Source organism: Choloepus didactylus, chromosome 4 (genome assembly GCF_015220235.1).
Source record: "Choloepus didactylus isolate mChoDid1 chromosome 4, mChoDid1.pri, whole genome shotgun sequence".
NCBI lineage: Eukaryota > Metazoa > Chordata > Mammalia > Pilosa > Megalonychidae > Choloepus > Choloepus didactylus.
Window position 1 is genome coordinate 123,036,171 of NC_051310.1, and position 19,859 is coordinate 123,056,029.

General features: G+C 38.5%; 1 pseudogene; it reads right to left on the minus strand.

Moving 5' to 3' along the window:
- LOC119532779 overlaps positions 1–19,634 on the minus strand; it is a 32,960-nt pseudogene extending 13,326 nt beyond the window's left edge.
- Positions 19,635–19,859: the final 225 nt, after the last annotated feature.

Below are 19,859 nucleotides of genomic sequence, written 5' to 3' on the forward strand. Positions count from 1 at the left end.
GGAATAACTACATGTGTCATCACCATTCAGTCAGCACTCAGGTCTTTAGCAGGGGAAATGGTAAGATTTATTAGGGAAAGTATCTGTCATCCCATATAAATAGATGCACAGTTAAAGCAGATACAGCAGGCAGGGTGTATGTTTCTGTGTGACTGATCATAAGGAACTTATTATCAAGACCTCTTTGGGAAATTAGTCATTTGAGAAGCTGGCAAACATAAGGATACCCGTTTATTTTATGCAAAATATTCCTCCAAACAGTTGTTTTGGCTTTAATTGGGTCATTGGGGTAGGAAACCTTTTAATTAAAAATTCTTTGCTTTAATTTTTTATTTTTTAAAAATTGTATCCCGGTGACAAAAATAACCCAATAGTGGACAGAGGTTCATAGAGAAATGTAGGTCTCTTTCCTGCTGTTGACCCCAGTCCTCAATCCCCTCCATTTTCCACCAGAGGCCATCACTGTCACCTATTTATTTTGTATCATTCAAAAATATTCAGTGCAAATACAGTCTGATTCTCCCTCTTTATTTTTGACACACATGGTGGTCTTCCACATCTTACTTATTTCCTTAACAATATGTCTTGGAAATCATTCCTTATCAGTGTGTATGTAAAAGCCAAGCTCACTGTTTTTAACAAATTTAACCCAATGTTGACATCTTGCCATAATGACTTTAGGTTTTGTTTGTTTGTTTTAATGTTATAGCTACATTTTACTCACATTCCCACTGCCTTTCTCTCTCTGCCCATAAATAATCCCTATCCTGAAATTAATATGTATCCTTCCTGCCTGGCTTTTATATATTTAGTACATACATATTTAGTATTTCATTGTTTGACTCGAGCACCATTTATTCATCCACAATTCTATTTTTGAATATTCAGGTTGTTTCCAATTTATTTTCTTTTTATGTTATCAAAATATTACATTTTTTGGGGGGGCATTGTTTCCCTCTAACAATTAACTATTGATTTCTTTGGCTATTTTTCTATTGAGATACTTGCTGTTTCTTATTGATTTATAGGAGTCTTTTTATATTCTGAATTCTAATACTTGGTAATACACATTGTAATTAACTTGTCCCAGCTGTGGCTTGCATTTTCATTGTTTAAGGTGCCTTTAAAAAAATAAAAATATAATTTATTCAGGTGAAATTTGCATAACATAAAATTAACCATTTAAAGCAAAGGAGTCATTGGCATTTAGTACATTCACAATAGGAATAAGCCAGACAGAAAAGGACAAAGATTGTTATGATCTCACTGATATGAATAAATAGAAGAAGCAAACTCATTGAGTTAGAATCTAGAATATAGGTTACCAGGGGCTGGGTTGCGGTAGGGAATGGGGAGTTTGTTCAAGTCTTTTGCCCATTTTTTAATTGAGTTGATTGTCTTTTTGTTGTTATGTGGAAGGATTTCTTTGTATATTCTGGATATTAAACCCTTCTCAGACATGTGTTTTCCAAATATTTTCTCCCATCGTATAGGTTGTCTTTTCATCCTCTTGATAAAGTTCTTTGATGCACAAAAGTTTTAAATATTGATGAGGTCCCATTTGTCTATTGTTTTGTTTGTTACTTGTGCTTCCTAAGAAACCATTGCTTAACACAAGATCCTGAAAATGCTTCCCTAAATTTTCTTCTACGGCTTTATGGTCCTGGTCCTTATATTTATGTCTTTGATCCTTTCTGAGTTAATTTTTGTATATGGTATGAGATAGGGGTCCTCTTCATTCTTTTGCATATAGATATCCAGTTCTCCCAGCAGCATTTGTTGAAGACACTATTCTTTCCCCATTGAGTCAACTTGATACCCTTGTCAAAAATCAGTTGACCATAAATGTGAGGGTTGATTTCTGATCTCTCATTTTGATTCCATTGGTCTATATATCTTTCCCTTGTGCCAGTACTATGCTGTTTTGATCACTGTAGCTTTGTAATAAGCTTTAAAGTCAGGAAGTATGTGTCCTCCAACTTTGTTCTTCTTTCTCAAGATGGTTTTGGATATGCGGGCCCCTTACCCTTCCATATAAAATCAATAATTGGCCTTTCTGTTTCTTCAAAGTAGGCTGTTGGAATTTTGATTAGGATTGCATTGAATCTATAAATCATTTTTGGTAGAATTGATATCTTAACAATATTTAATCTTCCATTCCATGAATATGGAATATCCTTCCATGTATTTAGGTCTTTGGTTTCTTGTAACAACATTTTGCCATTTTCCATGTATAAGTGCTTTGCATCCTTGGTTAAATTTATTCCTAGATATTTGATTCTTTTAGTTTGCTATTGTAAATGGATTTTTTTCTTGATTTCCTCCTCATATTAGTCTTCATTACTTGTGTATCGAAGCACTACTGATTTTTTTTTTAAATTTTATTTTGAAATAAATTCAAAGTTACAGGAACAGTTGCAAAAACAATACAAACCCCATGCACAGAACGCCAGCATACCCTGACCCCCCTCCCCCGATACCCCGATCCACCAACTTTAACATGCTGCCACACCGCCATTTCTTACTTTACCTCCCTCCCTCTCTCCCTATCATCCATCATCTATTGCTCTGTCTTCTGAACATATGAGAGCAAGCTGCACACATCCTTGAACAAACACTATAATTCACATATACATTTCCCATGAACAAGAACATTCTTTTATGCAATCCCATTAAGCACAGCTAAGAAGTTCAAGAAATTCAACATTGATACAAAGCTTACATTCTATATTTCATTTTTTTTTTTTTTTATGTCCCATCTGTGTCCCTTTGAGCCTCCTGTCCTCCATCCTCAGATCCCATCCAGGATCATCCTTGGCCTAAATCTTCCCATTCTACCCCCTCCCTAGCCTTCCATTAGTGGGATTAATCACATTTAGAATGTTGTAATACTATCACCTTCCCACCATCCATTACTAGAAATTTCCCTTCACCCCAAACAGAAACCCTACACTCATTTCTTAACTCCCCATTGCCCCTTCCCCCACTTCTTGTAACTCATACTCTGCTTTTCATCTCTATGGTCATATTCTCTGATAATTTCTTTGTGTTTACCGTGGGGCTTAAATTTAACCTCTTAAATCTATAACAATCTTATTTTTCTTTGATACCAACTTAACTTCAATAGGACATGTAAACTATGTTCCTATACTCCTCCATTCCCCCACCTTTATGTAGTTCTTGTCAAAAATTACATATTTTACCTTGAGTCCAAAACCACTGATTTGTCATTAGAGTTCATGTATTTTATATCCTGTAGGAAGTAAATAGTGGAGTTACAAATTAAAAATTACTGACTTCTATTTGTATTCCATTGTGGTCAGAGAATGTGCTTTGAATATATTCAATTTTTTTTTTTTAATTTATTGAGGCTTCTTTTATGTCCCAGCATATGGTCTATTCTGGAGAAAGTTCTGCGATCACTAGAGAAAAATATGTGTCCTGGTGATTTGGGATGTAAGGTTCTATATATGTCTGTCAAAATTCTCTATATCTCTCTCTCCTTTCTTTGTTTCTCTGTTGGTGGGGCTCCCTTTAGTATCTGAAGTAGGGCAGGTCTTTTATTGGCAAAGTCTCTCAGCATTTGTTTGTCTGTGAAAAATTTAAGCTCTCCCTCAAATTTGAAGGAGAGTTTTGTTGGATAAAGTATTCTTGGTTGGAAATTTTTCTCTCTCAGAATTTTAAATATGTCACACCACTGCCTTCTCGCCTCCATGGTGGCCGCTGAGTAGTCACTACTTAGTCTTATGCTGTTTCTTTTGTATGTGGTGAATTGCTTTTCTCTTGCTGCTTTCAGAACTTGCTCCTTCTCTTGAGTATTTGACAGTCTGATCAGAATATGTCTTGGAGTGGGTTTATTTGGGTTTATTCTATTTGGAGTTTGCTGGGCATTTATGCTTTGTGTATTTATATTGTGTAGAAGGTTTGGGAAGTTCTCCCTAACAATTTCTTTGAATACTCTTTCTAGACCTTTACCCTTCTCTTCCCCTTCTCGGACACCAATGATTCTTAAATTTGGACGTTTAATTTTATCTATCGTATCCCTGAGATCTATTTCGATGTTTTCAATTTTTTTCTCCATTCTTTCTTTTGTTCTTTCATTTTCTGTTCTGTGGTCCTCTAGGACACTGAGTCGTTGCTCAGCTTCCTCTAATCTTGTATTATGAGTATCCAGAATCTTTTTAATTTGGCCAACAGTTTCTTTTATTTCCATAAGGTCTTCTATTTTTTTATTTACTCTTGCAATTTCTTCTTTGTGCTCTTCTGGAGTCTTCTTTATGTCCTTTATATCCTGTGCTATATTCTTCTTCATGTCCTTTATATCCTGTGCCATGCTCTCATTCTTTGACTGTAGATCTTTGATTAATTGCAGCAAGTACTGTGTCTCTTCTCATCTTTTGATTTGGGTGTTTGGGATTGGGTTCTCCATATCGTCTGGTTTTATCATATGCTTTAAGATTTTCTGTTGTTTTTGGCCTCTTGGCAGTTACTTTACTTGATAGGGTTCTTTCAAGTTATAAAAAATACCAATCTAATTTTTCAGATCTACAACTTGGTGGCATACACTTTCTCTAACTAACCAGCAGATGGCGTCTGCGAGTCACCTCTTCCCCTCAAGTGAGTTCTCCTCAACTTTGTCTTTGTGGTGTGTGGGGAAATGATTCTTGTGGGGTTCAATTGGTGCACTCAGTTTGGGTGTGTTGTTGGTGCTGTCTGCCCTGAATGTTGGGCGTGTGTCTGGGTGGTTAGGGAGGCAGGGCAGCTTTAATAATCAAACCTCCCAGATGTCCCGGAGATTCAAGGCTGTTGCAAGAGTCTAAGCCTTCATTTCAGTCTTGCTCCAGATTTTCTCTGCCGCTGACCCACAAGTCCCTGGCATTGACGTAGGGTCCCTGGGGATTTCCTAGCAGCGCCCGCTTCTCAGCCATGCTCTTCCAGGACCTCTGCTGAGGGAAGGCTGTGCTACGTCACAAGTGCGCGCTGTCCCTCAAGGGAAGCCTCGGGCCACCAGGCTGTGCAGGGGCACTCCCAGCCTAATGCAGTGATGGCTGCATGGGGCATCTCAACCTTCCCCTCCCTTTTCGCACAGCTCTGCCTTCCCAGCTCTGGGACAACTAGCTGTGGGTGCACCCAAGGCCACTGTCAATGGCTGATATTGTGGTGTGTGCATGGTGCCGTGGGATACACTCCCTGTCACACTGGGTTTCCTGGAGCAGCTCTGGGCTGTGGGTCTGGCCCCGGGCAGGAGTGTCCCCAGCCCGCCAGTTTCTTTCTCCTTTTGGCTCTCCCCTGTGCCCCCCTGGCCCTGAGGCAATCAGCAGCAGGCTATCCTCCACGCCAGACACTGAGAGGTTGGCATAGCCCGCTCCTGCCGTGCTTCACTGTGCGGTTCTCACTGTTGTAACTGCAGCGGCTCCTGGGTTTTTTTTTAAAAAGAACTAGTCCGTCTCCAAACGCCAAGCCCCGGTTTCCCCATACTGCAGCGCAGCTGCGGGACTTTCAGCCGGCTTACTCACTCGTTTCAGAATGCAGACTCCCAGTTTCACCAAGTGCACGGTCCCTGTGGTTTTAGCAGCCCTTGTCCAGCTGGTGCATCACTGGATCTGGTGTTCTGGGTCCCTTTCTGGTTTTTATCTATTTTTCACAGAGGTGTTTTTTTGCCCTGTCTCACCTAGCCGCCATCTTAGGTTCTCCAGCACTACTGATTTTTGCATGTTGATCTTGTACCTTGCCACTTTGCTGAATTTATTAGCTCTAGTAGTTTTGTTATAATTTTTGGGGACTTTATATATAAGATCACGTCATCTGAAAATAGTGCAAGTTTTACTTTTTCCTTTCCAATTTGGATGCTTTTTATTTCTTTTTCTTGCCTAATTGCTCTGGCTCGAAATTCCAGGGCAATATTGACTAACAGTAGTGACAGTGGGTATCCTTGTCTTCTTCATGATCTTACAGGGAAAGCTTTCCATCTTTCACCATTGAGTATGATGTTAGCTGTGGTTTTTTCGTATATACCCTTTATCCTGTTGAGGCAGTTTCCTTCTATTCCTATTTTTCTATGTGTTTTTATCAAGAAAGGATGCTGGATTTTGTCAAATGCCTTTTCTGTGTCCAATTGAGATGACCATGTGTCTTTTTCCATTTTTTTGTTAATATGGTGTATTACATTAATTGATTTTCTTATGTTCAGCCATCTTTGCATACCTGGGATAAAACCCACTTGATCATGATGTGCAATTCTTTTAATGTGCTGTTGGATGTAATTTTCAGGTATTTTGTTGAGGATTTTTATATCTATATTCATAAGAGAAATAGGTCTGCAATTATCTTTTCTTTTAGTATGTTTATCTGGCTTTGGTATGAGGATGATGTCAGCTTTGTGGAATGAGTAAGGTAGTGTTATCTCTTCCTCAATTTCTTGGAAAAGTATGAACAAGATTGGTACTATTCTTCTTGGAATGTTTTGTAGAATTCCCTCATGAAGTCTTCTCGTTCTGGGCTTTTCTTTTTTGGCAGATTTTTGATAACTGATTGAAGTTCTTTACTTGTAATTGGTCTGTTGAGATTTTCTATTTCTTCTAGAGTCAGGGTAGATTGTTTCTAGGAATTTGTCAATTTCATCTTGACTGTCTAGTAGTTGGCTTACAGTTATTCATAGTATCCTCTCATAATCCTTTTTATTTCTGTGGGTTCGATAGCAATATCCTCTCTCTCACTTATGATTTTATTTATTTTCTTCTTCTGTCTTTTATTCTTTGTTTGTGTAGTTAAGGATTTTTCAATTTTATTTATCTTTTCAAAGAACCAAGTTTTCATCTTCTTAATGCTCTCTATTGTTTTTTCTCTATTTCATTTATCTCTTCTTTAATCTTTGTTATTTCTTTCTTTCTGCTTGCTTTGGGTTTAATTTGCTGTTCTTTTTCTATTTCCTCCAGGTGTGCAGTTAGGCCTCTGATTTAAGCTCTTTCTTCTTTTTTAATGTAGGCATTCAAGACTATAAATTTCCCGCTCATCACTGCCCTGACTGCATCCCATGTGTTTGTGTTCTCATTTTCACAATTTTGACCCAGGGATTTTTCAAGAATGTGTGATTTAATTTCCATATATTTGTGGATTTTCAAGTTCTATGTCTGCTATTGATTTCAAGCTCATTCTGTTGTGGACAGAGAAGAAGCTTCGTAAAATTTCAGTCTTTTAAAATTTATTGAGACTTGTTTTGTGACCAAACATGTGGTCTATCCTGGGGAATGATCCATGTGCTCTTGAGAAGAATCTATATCCTTCTGTTTTAGGGTGCAATGTTCTATGTAGGTCTAGTTTATTTATGATATTGTTCAAATTCTCGGTTACCTTATTGTTCTTCTGTCTAAACGGCCTATCTATTGATGAGAGTGTTGTACTGAAGTCTGCAACTATTATTGTAGAGGTGTCTATTTCTCCCTTCAGTGTTTGCCTCCTTCATGTATTTTGAGGCACTGTGGTTAGGTGCATAAATATTTATGATTGTTAATTCTTCTTGGTGTCTTGGCCATTTTACTATGTAGTTTCCTTCTTTATCCTTGTAACAGCTTTTGACTTCAAGTCCATTTTGTCTAATATTAGTATAGCTATGCCAGCTCTTTTTTGGTGACTATTTGCTTAGAATATTTTTCACTCTGAACCTATTTGTGTCTTTGGATCTAAGGTGAGTCTTGTGTAAGCAACATATAGTATAATCCTGCTTTTTAACCTGTTCTTCCACTCTTTATCTTTTGTTTGGGGAATTTAACCCATTAACATTCATTGTTATAACTTTAAGGCAGTACTTACTTCAGACAATTTGTCTGCTCCCTTATCCCTCTGTTTCCCCTCTTTATGTTTTTGTCCTACATTATCTCTTTATATATTGCATATCCATTGTCAGAAAATATGCCTTTTTATTGTTCAATTGTATTCTAACTCATATAAGAATTAAAAAGTAGAGTTGTATATTGAGGATACAATACTATTGGGTTTTGCCGTTACCCATTTAGTTACCTTTACTGAAGGTCTTCATTTCTTCACACTACTCCAAGCTCCTCTCTCCTGGCTTTTCCTTTCAACCTTTAATAATTCTTGTAGGGCAAGTCTTTTGTTGAAAGACTTTCTCAGTTTCTGTTTATCTGTGAATATTTTAAATTCTCTCTGATTTTTGAAGGACAGTTTTTGGATGGCAGTTTTTCTTTTTCAATACCTTAAAAATCTCATACCACTGCCTTCTCATCTCCATGGTTTCTGATGAGAAATGGGCACTCAGTCTTATTGAGGATCCCTTGTATACGACAAAATGCTCTTCTCTTGCTGCTTTAAGAATTCTCTATTTTTGGCTTTGACATTCTGATTAGTATGTGTCTTGGATCAGGATTTATTCTGTTTGGAATGTGTTGCTCTTCTTGGACATGTATATTTATGTCTTTCATAAGAGTTTAGAAATTTTTGGCCCTTATTCCCTAAAATAGTCTTTCTGCCCCTTTTCCCTCCTCTTCTCCTTCTGGGATACCCATGATGTGTAGGTTTGTGCACTTTGTGTTGTCACGGAAATCCCCTGAGACATGGTTCAATTTTTTTCTATTCTTTTCTCTATCTGTTCTTCTGGCTCTATGATTTCAAATGTCCTGTCTCAAGCTCACTGCATTCTTTTCTATTAAATTTCTTTCTAAATACTCATTTATCTGCTTATTATATATTATCATATTGGTGTTTTTATTGTCTGAGCAGTGCTAAACATTTGGTAATTTCCATTAATTTTCTCCCCTAACGTAAGAATTATTTCGAAGTTTGTAAAATCAATGTAGGAGAATAACTATAATATTGATTTCTAATTTTATTGCTTTGTTGTCAGAGAATACATTTTATATGATTTTGAGTTGTTGGTGTTATAGTCAGTTTTTATAAATGTTTCATGTGTTTTCTGTAATTTTGGGTGCAGGATTATTTATGTTATTTATATTTTAGTGGTGGCTTGGAGCTATGTACCCCAGGAAAACCTGTTCTTAAACTTAATCCATTCCTGTGGGTGTGAACTCTTGTAAATGAGGTTACTTTGGTTAAGGTATGACCCAATTGAATCAGGATAGGTCTTAATCCTATTACTGAAGGCCTTATAGGGAAGGTCACAGAGAAAAAGAAAAGCCAGAAGCTGAAAGTCAACAGAACCTGGAAGAGAAAGGAGAAGTCAGGAGAGGCTGCCATGTGCATTGCCATGTGACTGAAAAGTCAAGGACCAAGGATCACTAGCAGCCACCCCAGAATGCCACAGTCTGCGGGAAGAAAACATCCCTTTGATGATGTCTTGATTTTGGACTTCTCTTTGCCTTAAAACAATGAGCCAATAAATTCACATTGTTTAACCAATCCTTTGCATGGTATTTGTTTCAGAAGCCAGGAAATTAAAACAATCTTCTACATCTCTAGTGCTACAACTTTCCACTATGATTTATAGATTTATTACCTTTTCTTTGTATTTCTTACATATTGGTATAAATACATATATATGTATATATACTTGTATATATATGTATATGTATAATCTTTCTATCTCTCTCTACTGGGGCCATATAATTTGAGGCTCCAAATACTATTTATTCAAGGTGAATCATTCTTTTTATCCTTTTGTCACTCTCTAATGTCTATTGAGCTCTCTACATTCTTTTCTATTAAATTTCTTTCTAAATACTCATTTATCTGCTTATCATATATTATCATATTGGTGCTTGTATTTTTTGCCTTAAGGTTTAAGTTGATATTAATATTTTTATATTTGTTTAATTTTTTAATTAATATTTTCTGGAACATTTTATCCAGCTGCTTACATAATGACCTGTATCATCATGCCTTAGGTGAGTCTCTTATAAGCAGTACATGTCTGAATTTTTAAAAATCTTTCTGAGAATCTCTCCTTTAACAGGCAAGTTCAATATGTATTTTGATAATTAGCATATTTGGATTACTTTCAGCTATTTTATGTTGTTTTCTATTTACCATTAACTTTGATTCTTTTTTCTCTTCTCTACTTTCTAGGATTTAGGTTTAATAGGAAAAAAAGACCCCTGTAAACATTAAAACCTCAGGATCCCTACTGCTTTCCCAAGTTGGGAGTTTGGATTTTCCTATTTTTCTTAGTGGAGGTAGCTCTAAAAGGTCTTCCTCTGAGGATATCTCTTTCATCCCCAAGATGTGCATCTTAGGAGCTATATTTTGTCTCTTATTCAACTTCTGTACTTGAACAGAGAACGTGTCCAGCAGCCTGGGCTGGGCACAGGACCAGGTCCTGTCTGCCCTAAGGTCAGGGGTCAGTATAAGAGACAAGGTCAACTAAAGATAACTCTGAGCAAGAGCCATTTAGATTAACTGAATCAAGGGGTCTACCCATACTTAATCTACTGTGGCTTATTTCTTTATTTCTAAAACACTTTTCTTTTTCTTTTGATATAATTTTTTTTTTCACATTTTAACTAGCATTTCTATGTGTAGGTACCAACTATGTGTCTGTGTCAGCTCTATCAGCTGTGTTGCCAAAGAGTTTCTTTCCCAACTCCCCAAAACACAATGGGGAGTATACTCTGCACACTTGATGCAACTTACTTTTTTTTGGTAAGAGCTACCTTTTTTTCCCATCAAAATCTATTTATTAGCACTTATAATGTGCTAGGCATTGATCTATTCCTAGGTACTAGTGGAATTATGGAGATTATTGCATATAAACATTTATAGACCTGACTTTGCTTCTTCAAAACTGGTAGAGTATTTCATTGTACAGATTTATCAAAATTAATTAAACAGTTCCCTCTCTTTATAGGACAGTTATGTTGCTTCCAGTCTTTGGCTATCATAAAATTGTGCAGTTAAGATGCTAGTATATATGGACTTTGCACACAGATGCAAGTAAATCTGTAGGATAAATTTCTACAAGTGGAATTGCTTGATCAATGCATTTGCCTGCTTACATTTTTGATTGATACTTTCAAATTGCTTTACAATGGGGTTGTACCAATTTAATGCCACCAACAATGTATGTGAGTGCCTGTTTCTCCACTATCTCAATAACGCAGTATATTAGCAAACTTTTTAATCAGTACCAATTTCATTAAATTTTTTATTTCTTTAATTATGAGTTTCGAGAGCATCTGTTCAAGTGTATAAGAGTCATTTGTATTCCTAAACCATCTGCCTGGTCATGGTCCTTTAATTATTTTTCTAATGAATTGTTGGTATTTTTCTTATTAATTTGAAAGAGCTATTTATTTATTAAAGATAATGGCCCACTGACTATCCTTGTTGCAACTTCATTCCTAGTTTGTCATTTGTCTTTTAACCCTTTTATGTCAAGTAAATTTAAAAATTTTTATATAACCAGACATAACAATTCTTACTTTTATGACTTCTTTTTTATTGTCCTAACTTAGAAAGGTCTTCCCTCTGCCAAAATAAAAATAAAAAGAATTCTTCAGTTTCTTTTGGTACTGTTATAGTTTCATTTTATTTATGTTTAACTCTTTGATCTACCTGGAATTTATTTTGGCATAAGATAGTGGTAGAAATCCAGCTTTAAAGCCAAAGTTGAGGTTTTTTTAAAAGTAATTCCTATTTCCCAGAATTTTATGCATTATAGCAGGACATTGAATGGGTATGGATAAAGTTGATTTTTTTGGCTGTTTGATCAGTGTGTGGATATCTACATGTCAGAATAGTTTCTAGAGAGTTTTCAAATAGGAAAGAATAAGCCCAGCATTCTTGCTGATCGATGCTCATTGCTTAGGAGTTAACAGTGAGATGTTCTAGAAAGATAATTAGACCAGAAGTAAAGAAATCTAACTTCTAATTCTGGCTGTGCCACAAGCATTGTGATCTTTAGAAAGTTCATCAACTTCATTGTTCCCTCTATCTGTAAAATGGAAAATATAAACCTTGAACTTCATGATTCACAGAACTGTTTTGTGAATCACGATGTCCAAATTTATATTAATGTTTCTTAATGTTTTCTTCCAGACCTTGTCTTTAAGCCATAGTTAGACTCTAAAAAGCTGTGGGAATTAATTTGCTTATCTTACGGAATGGTTACAGGTTCCAAGTCTCACCTCCCATTTCATATCTTTTTGTTTTTGTCTAGTTTCCTAAGTTTAGTTGACTTACACATAGTTTCTTTTTCTCTGTCTCACTTCTCTGCATTGATGATTCATTCTGAAGCTCTAACTGGTTTTTATTTTGGCCTTTCCTCAAAATCCTCACATCTCAGGTAAGAAAACTGGACATAATTCTCAGTGCCAAAGTTCTTTGATGAATTGCCTTTTCCCTGTCCTCCAGCAGTGTCTGAAATGATGGCTTTACAGATCTCAGCCTTCCATGACTGGACATGCCGCTGTTGGAAACACAGCTAGCTGGAAGCAGCTGATGGGGAGACACGCTCAGACCTTCCAGCATTAGGTTTTCCAATACAACATGTTGGGGCCCTTATTTCTTGTCACTTCTTTTTGGCTGGATGGTTCCTTCCAATTGCAGGCATTCCTTGGCCAGCTGTCTGAGTTAATATATGAGCTCAGCCAGCACTAGGGCAGCTGTGGCCCTGGCATTGCCACTCGTGAGTAAACTACCCAGTGAGCCCACAGAGCTACCTTGATTTCTCCTTCAGGTGCCAATTATCTTGGAACAGGGCCGGCGACACGGTGTGAGACCTTTGCAGTCACATAACGCCTCACACTCATCAGGGTCCTGTGCTAGGTTTAATGTTCTGTTGTTGCTCTTAATATTTTTAATAATTTTTAATAAAATCTCAAGCTTTTCATTTTGCACTGGACTCTGCAAATTGCATAGCCTGTCCACACTTAGGAGAAACAGAGACTATCACAGGCACTTGGAGGAGTGGGTGTGGCTTACTGACCAAACAAGCTTCTTGGGAGTCCACAGCAACATTAGGAATAATTGCTTAGAAAAATGTTTTCAGATGTAGGGCCATACCCTGTAAAATTTATTCTTGTCGGAAGCTTCCCACTCATCTAAATAAAGCATTTCATTGCTTCAGGAATGGGAGAAGGATATATATATATACCCCTTAGAAGAGTGCTGAACAATAGAACTTTTTGTAATGATGTTAATGTTCTTTGCTATCCAGTACAGCAGCCACTAGCCCCATGTGGCTATTGAAAATATGAAAGGTGGCTAGTATGACTGAGAACCTGAATTTTTAAACTTTAATTAATAGCCACATGGGGCCAATGGCTACCATATTGTGTAGCATAGCTCTAGAACACAAAGTAATTTCTGACCTTTGCTGCTTTGATTAGGTTTTGTACGGATTCCACAGAAAAATTAAGGTTAGACTTTGTTGAGAAAGGATTTTCTAAATTCAGATTCTAGGTGTATCAAGAATTAAGATGGGTCAGGGGTAGGGAGGTCTAATCACAGTGTTTTTTTCTTAAGTGTAGAGAAGATACCCTTTCCACCTGTGAAAGGGGAGCCATGAGGCTCATTTCTTTGGCCTAAAACAGAGATATTGAATGGAGGAATGAATTGCCTTAAGACTGCCCTTTCTACTTCCTAGGGATTTTGGAAGAATTAAGGAAGACAAGGAAGAGGCAGGGAGGTCTGAGCCCAGAGTCTTGGCAAGGAGTGATAGTGAAGAGGTGATGGTAGGAACTGGGTTGATAGAAGAACTCAGGCTATCTCTCCTGGGCCTACATGGCCTGGGTGTGCAGGTGATTCAGCAGGTCCTATGTGCTCTGATGAGATATAGCGACTTTGAGAGCACAGAGGTACATCAGAATGCTCTGGTCAAAACAAAAAGATAGCTGAAGTAGGAACTTTGAGATGGCCAACTCCACTCATTCTAGAAAGAAATACTGCCTCACCTCAAAAAGCCAGACCAGAATAGCTACACACCAATGGTCACCAGTCCAGGGAACAGAAAATCCAGTGAATCCACTGTAGACCAGTGAAGATCCAGATAATACTTCTGCTGCCATGGGGTCATCTAAGCTCTACAGACCGCAATACACACTGGGGTCATCCTGGAGGAGAAAAAGGAGATGGAGAGAAAATTGGAAAGACTTAATGTTCTACCTAAAGAGACTGAGCATTCACATAAAGAGGTTGTCTGAAATATTGAATTGAACTAAGTTTAATTGAATGGAACAAATTTAGGCTTTTCCCCCAGTTCCCTGTGGATGTGCAGATAAGTGGTAGAAAAATAAAGAAGCTGCTTTTTTTCTTTTTTTTTTTTTTGCACCTCTGAGAGCAGAGTGAGTGAATTTGTGACCCCACTACAAATGTTTGGCCTCCTGACAAGACTGTTATGGCCAGAGATTCTATTCACAAACTTTAGCAGAGGGGGAGTAGGGTGGGGTGGCAGGATGCTAACCTGCTGTATTAAGCCTGGGAGCCAGTTATGCCAGCATCACAGCAGAGTTGGGACTTAACCCAAAGATGTCCTTTATTCAAAGGCACTAGCTACCTCGTGTGGAAAGGACATTTTGAGCTTATCTGGAAGGCAGTTTTTCTTATCACCTCCTGGAAGTTGTAGACAGTCCAGCTTCCTGGTCCAAGAGCTTTAAGATCAGTGGGAGAGAGGCAGTCTGGCAGACTGTGGTATCATTTTGTCAGTGCAATGCCCTAGTCATCCTCCTGTGCTTAATGACTCACATCTGCATCAAGGAGGCAGGTCTACTTGGAAAAAATCCTAATATTCTTATCTGGATCTGATATCCCATAGGTCCCTAGTCCATACAGTCCCTTGTGGGCTACACCACCACCTGCAGGCCAACCTGGAAAAATGCATATCCAAGAAAATTAAAGAGGAATTTTTGGACTGTATTCTGTCCAGCCATGATATCTGCATTATCTGCATTATACTGCAAGTGTTCATGATCCTAGAGTGAGATCCCACATGGCACGTCAAAGATATTAATATTACACATTTTTTCTTCTTCTTGGCTGCTATAATAACTGGCTTTTTTTTTTTTTTTTTTGGTTTTCAGAGGCAGATGCAGCCTTCTAACAAGCCTTGCTTAATTCCTCCAACCTGCTCCCTACCCCCAGCCCATCCCCACACAAATGTCTCCAATCTTTGGACTGAGAAACATTAGACCCCAGGAGGACCCTGCCCTGATGACTCCATTCCTGGGTTTCCTTTTCTGGGAAACTGGCTTTTGGAAAAATTCAATTGCTTGAAGAAATACAGTGTGCACCCAAGTTAAACTTTTGAAGCGCTTTGTGTTTATCATTTCATACTGAATCTGGGCAGTCACAGAACCACAAGGAGAGATGTAGCACCAATCTTGGAAATCATCTAGATGGAAATTCTAATGACATTCCCTCCTAGTCATAACTAATAGGGGTAATCAGGCACAGGAAGGGGACCACACAATTGGATATTTATGAGGTCTAGATGGAAGAGGAATAAAGGGGTCTTTAAGTATTATAATGACAGTAGCTTCAGTGGAGAAAACAGTGGGAAAGCAGGTTTGAGAGATAATATTGAATTCTATTTTGAAAAATTTTAATTTGAAATGCTTATTGGACATCTAACTGGAAATGTCAGGTAGGTAGCAGGATATGTAAATCTGGGCTCAGGGGAAATGTCAGGGCTGGAGAATATAGATTTGGGAACTATTGATAGGGAGATTGTTATTAAAGCATGGGACTGGATGAAATCTCCTAGGGAATGAGTACATTCAAAGAAGATACAAAGTTTGAACACATTTTAAAATTGGGAATAAGAGAAAGGAGCCAGCAGACTGAGAAGAAGCCAAGCAGGGGTGGAAAAGGAAAATCAAAAAGGTGTGTTGACCCAGAAGTCAAGTGGTCAACTGAGTCAAATGCTGCTGGAAGGTCAAATCAGAGGACTGGGGATTGTTCCAAGGATTTGGAGAGATCATTGGTGATTCTGAGAAGAATGGCCACAGTGGAGTTTTAGGGAAGAAAACATGATTGGAGAGGACTAAAAGAGACTATGATGTGAGGAAGTAGAGAATATTGATGACTTCTTTTGGGTTATTACTGTAAGGGGACCTGAGAAGAATGTTGAGAAGCTTAGTTGGGAGGAGTGTATGGGTTCTAGGGAAGACAGATTTAAGATAGGAGATATTATAAAATATTTATATGCTGATGGAGTGATCTAATAGAGAAGGGAAATGTGGAGATGCTGAAGAGAGTGGATGATGGAAAGAGAAAACCCTTTGAATAGATGAGAGGAGGAGACCCAGCATTTAAGTGGTAGAGTTAGTCCTAGACTCTAGGATGGTTCTTTCATCATAAAGGAAGGGATGGTGTTCTGGTTTCCTAAGGCTGCCAGAATGCAATATACCAGAAATGAATTGCCTTTTTTTTTTTTTTTTTGTAGTAGGCCCCGGCTGGGGTCTGTCTGAGTCTGAAGCCTGGGCCCTTTCTCCACATCACCTCATCTCCTTTTTTTTTTTTTTTTTTTTTTTTAAATTTAATTTAATTTTGAAATAAATTCAAAGTTATAGGAACAGTTGCAAAAACAATATTAATCCCATACACAGAATTCCATCATACCCTGACCCCCCACCCCCGATAGCCCAATCTACCAACTTTAACATGCTGTCACATTGCTATTTCTTTCCCTCCCTCCCTATCTATCATCCATCATCTATTGCTCTGTCTTCTGAACATATGAGAGCAAGCTGCACACACCCTTGAACAAACACTATAATTAACATATACAATTCTCATGAACAAGAACATTCTTTTATGCAATCCCATTAAGCGCAGCTAAGAAGTATAAGAGATTCAACAATGATACAAAGCTTACATTCTATATTTCCTTTTCCTTATGTCTCAACTGTGTCCCTTTGAGCCTCCTGTCCTCCATCCTCCTATCCCATCCAGGTTCATCCTTGGCATTCAATTGTCATCTATTTAGACTGTCCTTTTTTTTTTTTTTCAATTGTGGAAACATATATACAGCCTAAATCTTCCCATTCCACCCCCTCCCTAGCCTTCCATTAGTGGGATTAATCACATTTAGAATGTTGTAATGCTCTTTCCCACCATCCATTACTAGAAATTTCCCTTCACCTCAAACAGCAACCCTATACTCATTTCCTAACTCCCCATTGCCCCTTCCCCCATTTCTCTTAACCCATACTCTACTTTTCATCGCTATGGTCATATTCTCTGATAATTTCTTTGTGTTTACTGTGGGGCTTAAAATTAATCTCTTAAATCCCTAACAATCTTGTTTTTCTTTGATACCACCTTCACTTCAATAGGACACATAAACTATGTTCCTATACTCCATTCCCCCACCTTTATATAGTTGTCTAAAATTACATATTTTACGTTGAGTTCAAAACCACTGATTTGTCATTAGAGTCTGTGTATTTTATATCTTGTAGGAAGTAAATAGTGGAGTTACAGTTCAAAAATTATTGACTTCTATTTGTATTCCATTGTGGTTGGAGAATGTGCTTTGAGTATATTCAATTTTTTTTTTTTTAATTTATTGAGGCTTGTTTTATGTCCCAGCTTATGGTCCCTTCTGGAGAAAGATCTGTGATCACTAGAGAAAAATGAGTGTCCTGGTGATTTGGGATGTAAGGTACTATATATGTCTGTTAAAATTCTCTATATCTCTCTCTCCTTTCTTTGTTTCTCTGTTGGTAGGGCTCCCTTTAGAATCTGAAGTAGGGCAGGTCTTTTATTGGCAAAGTCTCTCAGCATTTGTTTGTGAAAAATTTAAGCTCTCCCTCAAATTTGAAGGAGAGATTTGCTGGATAAAGTATACTTGGTTGGAAATTTTTCTTTCTCAGAATTTTAAATATGACATGCCACTGCCTTCTCGTCTCCATGGTGGCCGCTGAGTAGTCACTACTTAGTCTTATGTTGTTTCCTTCGTATGTGGTGAATTGCTTTTCTCTTGCTGCTTTCAGAACTTGCTCCTTCTCTTTGGTATTTGAGAGTCTGATCAGAATATGTCTCAGAGTGCGTTTATTTGGATTTATTCTATTTGGAGTTTGCTGGGCATTTATGCTTTGTGTATTTATATTGTGTAGAAGGTTTGGGAAGTTTTCCCCAACAATTTCTTTGACTACTCTTTCTAGACCTTTACCCTTCTCTTCCCCTTCTGGGACACCAATGAGTCTTAAGTTTGGATGTTTTATTTTATCTATCGTATCCCTGAGATCCATTGCGATTTTTTCTATTTTTTTCTCCATTCTTTCTTTTGTTCTTTCATTTTCTGTTCTGTGGATTTCTAGGACACTGAGACATTGTTCAACTTCCTCTAATCTTGTATTGTGACTATCCAGAGTCTTTTTAATTTGGCCAACAGTTTCTTTTATTTCCATAAGATCTTCTATTTTTTTATTTACTCTCGCAATGTCTTCTTTATGCTCTTCTAGGGTCTTCTTTATGTCACTTATATCCTGGGCCATGGCCTTCTTGATGTCATTTAAATCCTTTCCCATGTTTTCATTCCTCGATTGTAGTTCTTTGATTAATTGTGCCAAGTACTGAGTCTCTTCTGATATCTGGACTTGTGTGTTTGGAGATGGATTCTCCATATCGTCTGGTTTTATCATATGCATTAAGATTTTCTATTGTTTTTGGCCTCTTGGCATTTGCTCTGCTTGATAGGGTTCTTTCAAGTTGTAAAAAAAAAAGATACCAATCTAATTTTTCAGAAACACAGTTTGGTGGCCTACACTTTCTCTAACTAACCAGCAGATGGCATCTATGAGTCACCTATACCCCTCAAGTCAGTTCTCAACCTTGTTCTCACGGTGTGTGGGGAAATGATTCTTGTGGGGTTCAGTTGGAGAACTCAGTTTGTGTGTGTTGCTGAAGCCATCCGCCCTGAATGTGTGGCTTGTGTCGGGTGGCCAGGGAGGAAGGGCAGCTTTAATATTCAAATCCCCCAGGTTCCTGCAGATTCAAGGCCGCCGCAAGAGTCTAAGCCTTCATTTCATTTCAGCCCCAAACCCTCTCTCTCGCTGTCTCACAAACCACCGGACTTGGCGTAGTGTCCCTGGGTTCTCCGAGCAGGTCCCCCCTCCCAGCCGTGATCCTCCAGGAGCTCAGCCTAGGTACATCACAAGTGCACTCCGTATCCCTCAAGGGAAGCCCTGGGCCAACAGGCCATGCAGGGGCGCTCTCAGCCTGATGCAAAGATGGCCAAACGGGGCGTCTCAACCCCCCCCATCCTCGCACAGTTCCTTCTTCCCAGCTCCGGGACAACTGGCAGGGCTCTGGGCTGTGGGCACGGCCCCGGGCAGGAGTTTATCCAGCCCTCCGGGGAGGCAGCTGTGAGCCGCGGGGTGTCTTTCAGCTTCCGGCTCTCCCCTCTGTTCCCCCGGCCCCGAGGGTATCTGCAGTGGACTATCCTCCTGGCCAGACACTGAGAGGCCGGCCCAGCCCCCTCTTGGTGTGTTTTACTCAGTGGTTCCCACTCCCGCAACTGCAGCTGCTCCTGGGTTTTTCCCTTTTTTTTTTTTTTTTTTTTTAAAGAGCCAGTCGGTCTCCAAACGCCAGCCCCTGGCTTCTTCACAGTGCCGTGCGGCTGCGGGTCTTCCAGCCAGCTTACTCGTTTCAGAAAGCAGATTTCCGGTTTCACCAACAGTACAGCCCTTGTGATAATAGCAGACCTTGTCCAGCTGGCGCATTGCTGTAACCAGTATTCTGGGTCACTTTCTGGTTTTTATCTAGTGTTTTTCACGGAGGTGTTTTTTTTGCCCTGTCTCACCTAGCTGCCATCTTAGTTTCTCCGAATTGCCTTTTATAAAGGGGATTTATTAGGTTTCAAGTGTATAGTTCTAAGGCCATAAAAGTGTCCAAACTAATACATCAACAAGAGGATACCTTCACTGAAGAAAGGCAGATGGTGTCTG